Source organism: Condylura cristata, unplaced genomic scaffold (genome assembly GCF_000260355.1).
Source record: "Condylura cristata isolate star-nosed mole 26May11 unplaced genomic scaffold, ConCri1.0 scaffold00018, whole genome shotgun sequence".
Lineage (NCBI taxonomy): Eukaryota > Metazoa > Chordata > Mammalia > Eulipotyphla > Talpidae > Condylura > Condylura cristata.
The window spans coordinates 20,828,485-20,838,494 of record NW_004567119.1 but is presented as its reverse complement, the minus strand read 5'-3'; positions in this window follow the sequence as shown (position 1 = coordinate 20,838,494).

Below are 10,010 nucleotides of genomic sequence, written 5' to 3'. Positions count from 1 at the left end.
TATTAAGAGTTTCCCAGCACAAAAATGCATGACTGCTTGTTTTTCTCAGGCTGTCATTTGTTCTGGGAGAATGGAAAGGATTTGACATCCTCAAGGCTAGAGCGTGTTTTAGTATCTGCCCAAATTTTATTCAGGCCTAGTAATTTGCTCTGACCATGACTCCACAGAGGTCTCAAGCCATATCTAAGCAGGGGTGTAAGAGGAACAAAATCCTGCAAATCTCATAGCCCAACTTGTGTGAAGCTTCCATTGCATCATAGTTGATAGGCAAAGAAGCCTTGTCCCTCACATGATCAGCGCGTGTTATTGGTACCAGGAACACTTCCTCATTGCTTGGTTTTAACCAGTTGGTCACTTGAGTGGATGGTTTTGCGGTTTGGGGGACACTTTCTCATTCTTTGAGTATAGTTTCTTGAAGCACTGTGAGTTGCACTGTTGTCGTTCTGGTATTCTCTACCTCACAGAGCCTCGTGCTAACTGTGTAAGAGTACACAGCCTTCTGTTGATCTATCTGAGAATTTTATAGAACCAACCACAAATATTTTTTTGTCAGAAAGCATTCAATAAAAATTCTTCTTTGGAAATTCTAGGTCCCTAATTTACATTTCTCAGGATATATTTAGGACCCTCCCTGGTGGCCCAACAGGTTAAATCACAGCACCATGAAAGCCCGCAGCCCCCTCAGTAAAATTTGACCCCCAGCCAGGGAGCTGGCCCGCATGGCGTGGCAGACCTCTCCTGTCTCACCTGCTGCTCCCCTCAGCAGTGTACTTCATCACTCTGCCCATCCTGCTCCTCATTCTGTCTCTGGTGAATCCTCTCACCAACCCTGCACCTCTGGCCTTTAGCCCAGTTCTGTATGCATAAATAAATAAATTTTTAAAAAGAAGAAGATATTTTTAACATTCACGTACCTATAGGAAACTATAAAAAATCGTTATAAAGACATGTTTCATTAGCGTACTAAAGAACACGTAATTTAAGGCAACTATGCAGATGTGAACATAGAAGAAGAAAGGAGAAAATAAGATAAAATATTAACCCCAATCTGTAAACTATTTATATCAAATATGAGTCAGAGATAAGAGAAATTTTGAGTGTGGGGAGCAAGTTCACTTGGGAAAGACGATAGGGACAAAGATCTTGGGAATTTGCAATCCACTTTTCATGTGATTGAAGAGACGTCATTAGACCCTTTCAAGAAATTCTTTGGGAGTTTGTGGGATCTCAGAAATTATTTCCAGTCTGCAGAGAGAATCAGAAAACTGTTCAGAGAAAAAGGATGGAATTCCAAACATAATGTACCCTTGAAAAAACACTGGTTCCCTAATCAGTAATAACTCAATACTCCAGCCACACAGCACACTAGCACCTTCCATCTGACCAACATTAACTGAGCAAGCTCAGTATGTCTGGCTCCATCCTGGGCACTCAGGTCCTGTATCTAAGCGACACTCATTTGAAGGTGGTGTCATTAGACCACTGAGGTAGATGAAGGTGATTCTATGGAGGCATAAAGCAGTGTATAACCTGGCTTTTCCCCTAAGGAACTTCACACATTTGCACTTATCAAAGAGCCACGAAATGAGACACTATAGCAAACATTAGCTTTCAAGAGCTGTCAAAGGTTGAGTCATTCTGGAGAATCAGCGGTTTTCTGGACCTTCGAGAGGTCGTCCCTTAAAGGCTAGCATTGATGAAAATTAGTTCCCTGTATAGAACAATTTATTTTTTTACACTAGAATCATTTGTACTTTATTGTACCTGCATTTTATGGTTTTTCTGTCTCCTCCCTTGTAATTGGTTTGTCAATGTACCTTTTAATTTGCAGATGTTTGTTTATCATGGGCTTGAGAACAAACTAATCTTAATAGTTTGGAATGTAAAATACCCAACAAATAAACCCTAAGTTAGTCATGAATTTCCTCTCTTTGGAAATTTCTCTAACCTTTGAGTTGATGGCTAAGCCACCCATCCTTTCCTTCTTTCATAGATTCTTATTTGATTCTTGATTATGTTGTGGAAAATTGATAAATCAAAGAGCTAAGGGCTAGATGAGTGAGGTATTATTGCATCTTAAATTGAATATAATTGGACATTAAGTATTATAAGCTTCATTTTTGAAATTATGAAGCCGATGAACAATCTTGAGCATACCGTGAGGAGTGGTAGTTGTCTAGAAGTTTCCTGCAGGAAACCAAGGATCAGATATTATTGGAAACAACTGGGAATTATCAACTCTCATTTCTTGAAGGATGATACTAAGGCTAAGTAAAGTGATTGTTTACTTCTTCAAGGCCACACAGAACCAATTCTAAAATTTGGTCATTTGACTCCTAAGTCCAATTCTTGACATACTTATAGTCACTGGTAAATCAATGTTTCTGAGCTGAACCAGAGGAAATATATCAGGAGACATGTGTTTGAAAATTTTCTTACAGGATTACATCTGGACCCACCAGCGTGAACCCCGACTCTCTCCGCATCTCCCCTCCATCTCTGTGTGTCTGTCTCTGTCTCTCCAACCCCTTCTTTCCACATTCTGCCTATAAATCCTGGCCACCTCAGATCATCAAACCCGTTTCTGTCTCTTACAGCTTCAGGTAAGCTCCCGCTGGGACATGTGCACAGATTTCCTGATTGCCGCTGCAGCTTGGAAACATTCTGACAGCAGCAAGTTGTGATATCAAGCGCTCACCTGCTAGGTCCACTTCTCATCAGAACCTTAGCCTAATTGTTGTACAGTATCTGTAAAACAGTCATTTCATACTTCCCCCACCATTTTCTAATTATTGTTACTGGGAGGATCATTCCTAAAGCAGCTAATCCTCACTTTGGGTAAATTTAAGCTTGGGTGTTTTTGACTGGATCACTTACCTGCAGGCTACCAAGGAAGCATCGCCACCTTGTTCCCATTCCCCATCTATCTTTCCTTCTTTGTAAGAGAAAATGAACTTCCTACATAAACTCTCAGAGGAACAGGTAAGGAATTATGTTGCCTGCTTTCAATGATTGCAATCTTTTGCCCCCTAAAATAATTATGTTGTTTGTATGCCAGGCAGAAAACTTTAGGACTGGAGTTGTCCAGCACATTGACTGAGTGAGTAGATCACTGAGTGGTTGCATGAGAGTTCACACAACTAGTAGTTCAGGAAAGTATAACAGAGCACAGCTGACTTTCAGCAAACCATCAGGCAGGGTTTCATGGAGTTCAGTCTGTGTTCATGGAGTGTCTGGTCTGGGCCAAGCACTCTGCCCATTTTGGAAGATTTAGATTTAGACTCTGCCCTATAACAGATTGTATCAACCTGATGTGGCAAGTGATATGGTGGAAGAAAGCAGAGACTGCATTAGACACTCACACAATTGACAAAAAATTGCCTGAGTCAGCTGGGGGGTGGGGCAGAGTTGTTTTCAGGAAACTGTTCTCGTCTGGATTGAAGGTGACACTGTCGGGACATCAAGGCTGCTATTGCTTTGCTCCCCACTGCAGGCTGTGACTTTGGAGCTTCACTTTTAAGTTCATTATCCTGGGGAGGTTTTCCCTCCTACTCAGTTGCCTCTCTCTTATGTAGTGCAGGTTACTTCCAGATTTTGGCATGAGAGTGACAATCAGCCTTCTTTTTCATCATTTTCTTTAATTTTTTGGCATTTTAATATTTATTTTATGGAAAACCAAGAGATGTATTGATAGGTAGGAAGAAGGACAGGAACACTCTCTTCTTTGGAAGTTCTTTTTTTTTTTAAGATTTATTTATTTATGCATACAGAACTGGGGTATAGGTGCAGGGACGGTGAGAGGACTCACTAGAGACAGAGCGGGGAGCAGAACAGGCTGACGGATGAAGTACACTGCTGAGGGGAGCAGCGGGAGGGTCAGGAGAGGTCTGCCGCGCCATGTGGGTCACCTGCAGGGGATCAAACTCATGTTGAAGTGGCTTTAGTTTGTTAGTGCTGTGCTTTAACTTGCTGCACCACCAGGGGGGGCCTTCTTTGGACATTTTAATGGGAAATTGAGAGTCAGAGTTAAATACTGTGTCCTGTGAAGATGACGATGGCTCTAGTAGGATTGCAAGTGCTTCCTGGTACTGGAATCTCTGAGTGGGCATCCCTTTATGGTTTTGCATGTTTCTGGGTCAATATATTGTCAATGAGAAAAATAAAAAACAAAAATCATGGTGGTTTCCAATACTTTCACCACAAGGACCCCTTTTATTTTTTTCTCCTTTGAACAAAGCAGATTTGTACAGTTATCAATAATTTTTGATAATTAATAAAAATTAATTTAGACATGCCATTGCTAGTTAGAGCTTCTACTTGATGAACTTGTAATTTTGGTGGAATCAATATCATTTAGCTGGCATAATAATAAGCATGTGTTGAGGACTGGCTGGATGCCAGGCCCTATCTTTATCGCTTTCTTTACATCCACACAGCAGGCTTCACAACTGTCATGCAAGGTAGATACTATTACCATCCTTACTTTAATCAGGAAACTGGTCCAGAGAGACTGAGTAAATTGAACAAGTTTTCATAGCTAGTGAGTTGTGGTTTCAGACTTTAAATCCTTAACTTTTATAATACATCGCTGATATTTGAATTTTCTAGTTCTCTGACTATAACTAAGGGCCCCTATTATACTCTGAAACAATGAAAATAGCACATCGGCCCCCACCCCTACCTTGGGGACACCTAAGTAGAAGTCTCTGTTCTAAAATGTAGAGCACTGGTTAGTGTCCTGGGTCTTGCATTGAATAAATACAGCCCACTCCAGGCCATCCTTGGGGAACCCACAGATACCATCAGATCCAAGTGGGGTATGTTGATGGTGATACCCAAAGTGGGAACAGTGTGCTTGTGGCCTAACCAGAGCTTTATTTTTAAGAGCTGATCTTATTTAAAGGAGAAATTCCTCATCCAATAGCCTATTACCCTGCAAATATGTATTTAGGGACATCTGAAAGGTGTTCTATTTATCTAATCACCACTAATGGCTACTTTGGATCTATGACAGCAGAACGTGTAAATATGTCTCTCCAGCGCTTTCTCTAGGCCAATGACCATAACAGCATCTTTAGAGGACAGGATTTCCGTGAAGCAAAGTCTGTGATGTATCAACAAGGACTCACAGTGCAACAGGAGGTCCTTACTAGGTCATTTCAAGTTGCGCTCTTCAGTGCGGAACCTCAAAACTTACCAGGAAATTTACGTACCACTAAGAGGTGACTATCAGTAAACATGAAAACCAAACACTGATATTTTTGAAAAATGAGAACAGGGTCAGCATGATTCTTCATGGGCAATAAAGAGATAATAGGCAAAGAAAAGTCATTTAAAAAGGGTTTGTGCAGCCAAACCAAATATACTAGCAAAGTTATGATAACACTGATTACTATATAGTAGAGTAGAAATTGCTGATCTTATCCAGAAGGAACACAGATACAATGCCAGTAATTTAAAGCCCACAGTGAAATAATTAACTGGGCTGATGAAAGCTGCCTCTTACACACTCCTCTGTGACCTGACATCAGACGAAGAGTCTCCTTGTCCCTCCACTTTGGCCTATGGAGCACAGCAGGGTGCGTGAGGCCCTGCCCAGTACCTGTGTTAGTTTGCTTCCTCATAGCATCACAGACTGAGTGGCTTAAAACAACAGAGGTGCATTTTCCCCCCAGTTGATTCTTTCTTAAAATTAATTAAGGGTTAGGCCTTCCACCTCTGTTCTGAGGAGGACCCGGTTCAGACCATCATGGCTCCCTTCTTTGAGGAGAGTTTCCGGATTCAATCTGAGCTGCGTTTGTCCAACCTGGTTGTTGCTCTCTGGCTGGTCACTGGGCCTTCCTGTGGGCCACTTCACATTATCAGAACTGTGTGAACTCCGACTGGTACCGAATTCTCACTCAAACTTATTTCCACAAACCATGTAACAGAGTGATTTGCCATCAGCAGTGACTTCTACTCTGAGAGCAACTTGAAACTTTTCAGAATTCTTTGACCTATGTTATCGAACACAGTTCTCTCGGTGTCTCTGTGCAGTGGGTTGAATCACTGGTGTAATCCTCATTTGAAGTGTGAGGGAATTAGGATTCAAAGAGGCGAGCCCCAATAATGAGACCCATGACTTGGGCTAGATCCAGTTACCTTTTATTGAAAAATTGCTTTTTCCCTTCATTCCCTGAAACTTCATTAATAAGCCAGGAGTCCATGTGGAAACGAAACCCTCCTCACTCTAGGCAAGTGAGAGAGAGCAGAGAGAGAAGCCTGTTGAGTCAAGACTGCCTTTTCCACCAGCACATGCAGGATGGATGAAACTTCCAGCACCCTGCAGCTTCCGCTCCACTTCCTCTATCAATTCCTGCTCTTTTTCTCCAACAAAACAATGTAAAACTTCAACTTTTCTCTGACCTCACCTAATCTCAGTCTAAGACAACTGCTCCTCTTCTGTTCTATTTTAATCAGATACTTCTCTTTACTTCTCACACTGTGGAATCTCCTTCCATATCTTCCCACCTGCCTGGCTAGAAGGGGGTAGAGAAGACAGAAGGTGTGAGCAGGGGTAGAAGCCAGGGAGGTCCTGACTAATAGGGGACCAGCTAATAAGGGGTCAGAGGTGTGTCACTGGAGGAACCATACAGCCTCTGTGTGCACAAGTGGGGGTGCAGTGTCCAGCCCTGGGGGCCCTCGGGTCTAAGGTAGCCCCCTTGGCACAGGACAGGGGCAGATGGAGGAGCCCCACTTGGGGAAAGGCTTTGTATGTGAAACCTGCTGTGGGTGTATCTTTCTCCTGGTACTCACAAATCAGGGATTGAAAAAATATAATCAGCTTAGAGAAGATAAAGGAGGTCTTCCTTGCTGGGAGGGGAGAGAGAGGTGAAAGGGGAGAGCAGAGAAGGGAGAGAGGGATAGAAGGGGAGGGAGGGAGAGTGGAGTGAGAGGGAGTGAAGAAGGAAGGGGAGAAGAATGAGAGCAGCATGAAAGAAGTACTGAAAATTTGCAAAGAAAAAATCTTAACAGCTCTCTCTGAGAAGTGGCATGTAGAGTTAAAATGTGTCATGATGTGGGCCCTCCCTGGTGGTGCAGCAGGTTAAAGCACAGCACTAAGAAGCTTAAGCCACTTCCGCATGAGTTCGATTCCCGCCTGCCCCGGAGGTGACCACATGGCGTGGCAGACCTCTCCTGACCCGCCCGCTGCTCCCCTCAGCAGTGTACTTCGTCCATCTGCCTGTTCTGCTCCTCACTCTGTCTCTGGTGAAGCCTCTCACCCTCCGCATCTCTGGCCTGTACCCCAGTTCTGTATGTACAAATAAATCTTAAAAAAAAAAATGTGTCATGATGTTTGTCACCACTCCAGATGTCTTCATTGTTATCTGGCTTTTTGACTGAATTCTCTGAATTCTGGATACTTTTACCTCTAGCCGAGCATCATCTACTAGTAACTAGGGAGGTGATTTAATTTGAAAGAGAGAGAGCCTGAGAGAGAAAGTGTATCCATAGAGATGGGAGAATTTAAGTCGAAAGGCTGTCCAAGTTTAGAAGTACAATCTGTTTACCCAGGTGAGGAGTAGCTGGCAAGGCGGAGGCAGCTCTTTGGGACTGTGGACAGGCCGGGTGTGCGGCTTAGACCCCTAGAGGAATGAGAAAACCCAAAATAAAAAGGCAAGGAGAAGGGTGATGCAGAATTTGATCCCCAGCCAGGGGGCTGACCCACATGGCGTGGCAGACCTCTCCTGACCAACACTGCTCCCCTCAGCAGTGTATTTCAGTCAGTCTGCCTGTTCTGCCCCCCCACTCTGTCTGGTGAATCCTTTCACCCCCCCCCCCCACACCTCTGGCCTGTACCCCAGTTCTTGTATGCATGAATAAATCAATCTTTGAACAGCAGAAGAGCAAGTCCTGCATGCAGCATGCTTGTGTAGACATCTGCCCTCCTCACCCACTCTTCTCCTGTGCGTATGTGCACACACATTCATGCACGGGTGTGCTCACACACAGGCACACACATGCCAGACCCGAAGTCTAGCTACAGCCCAAGGACTGGAGCTCTGAGGAGGGTCAGGGCAGGGCAACCCCGCTGCTCAGTGTCAGATCTAATCCAAGGGCACCTTCCGAGTTGAATAAGGGGTCTTGAAAGAATAGGTCACAGGTGTCAAAGCCTCCAGAAGCCTCAGAGCTCTAGAAGGATTTGTGCCTTATGTCCTTGTGCTGTACTAATGTGAGAAAACAGATCAGAGGGAATCATTAGTTGGGAAAAGCCGTCAAGGTCTGGAAGCCAGAGGCCTGCACCCACTCCCCCCTCCCCGCAAGCACCTCCCAGTGTTCCAGTGGCCTCTCCTGCAGAGTGGAATGTGTTCTGTGCTTCAGCTCAGTGGTTCTCAGATGCTAATGTGCACAGAGTCCCCGGGCCATGGTCACTGGGGAGATTCTGATGGGTCCTTGGGGGTGGGCCTGACCTTACGGTCAGTTGTCCAGGGCACCCTCCTCCCTCAGTAAGAAAAAGGTGCATCCCCTGGGCAGATGCAGGACTGCAAGTAACTTTGCAAACGGCATCGTTTTCCATGGGCTTCAGCGAGTGATAAAGGGTGGACTTCAGCTCCTGCCTCCTCAGATAGCGCCTCTGAGCAGGAACATGCCGCCTGGCTGTGGGGACAGACTTGAGCACGTAAGCAATAAATTCCTTGACTTCGGCTAAGACAGCACTGCTAAGGATCCACAAGAAGTGATCTGCGACTTTCTCCCTCAAGGCACAAGTCCCTCAAGATCGTTGAGGCATCCTTTCTAGCCCAGTCTCTGGAGACTGCTGGGATGACACAGTGGAATGAGCAAACTCTCCTCTAGTAAAGATGAAGGTGGAAGGGGCACTCCTGGTGGCACAACGGGTTAAAGCATGGCATTATGAAGCTCTCTGAAGCCACTGCAGCATGAGTTCGATACCCGGGGCGGGGGGCTGACCCACATGGCGTAGCAGATCTCTTCTGACCCGCCGGCTGCTCCCCTCAGCAGTGTGCTTTGTCAATCTGCCTGTTCTGCTCTCCACTCTGTCTCTGGTGAATCCTCTCCCCACCCCAGCACCTCTGGCCTGTACCCCAGTTCTGTGTGCATAAATAAATAAATCTTCAAAAAAAAAAGAACATGAGAGTCCTGGCTGCCCACCCTCCAACACGCCCCTACGCAGTCCACAGCCCTAAGTGGGGACACTCTGGCTCCCCATGCACTGCTTCTGTGGTATTCTCGCACTTGGCATTTTATACCTCATGTCACGTATTAATCCAGGATCTAAACTATTAAGCGCTTGTATGTACTCTCAGTTCGTGATTATTATCTGGTTTGCTTGAATCTTTTGTTTCTCATCAAATATTACTCTGTCTTTGTAGGGGTTCATACACAAAGGCAAAGAGCCAAAGCCTGAAATTTCACGGAGCTGTGTATTTACCTTGGATGGCAGGATTCTGTGTGGTGCTGGACTCTGAGAAGTTTTCCGAGCCACACCTCTGCCTGGGCTACCTTGTTATATCCTGCCTATCACTGGGGAGAAATCCAAGCTATTTATTTGTCTAGCAAGAGTTGCTGAATTCTTCCTTTAATGGAGCTTAAGGTCAATGTTGGTTAAGCAATGGCACCAGCTGGGAGAAACACCTGGGCCACACTTGCCCTCGGCTTCCCCACTTTTTCTGAAGGGTTTGGTGCTGGTTCCTCACATATCTGAAAAGAGACAGAAAAGTCTGATTTCTCTAGTAGCCAATTAAAAAGGTCAACCAAGTAGGGGCCCTCCCTGGTGGCACAGCAGGTTAAAGCACAGCACTAAGAAGCTAAAGCTACTTCAGCATGAATTCAATCCTTGTCCTTAGGTGACCCACACAGTGTGGCAGACTTCTCCTGACCCGCCCACTGCTCCCCTCAGCAGTGTACTTCGTCAGTCAGCCTGTTCTGCTCCCCACTCTGTCTCTTGTGAATCCTCTCACCCTCCGCATCTCTGGCCTGTACCCCAGTTCTATATGCATAAATAAATAAAT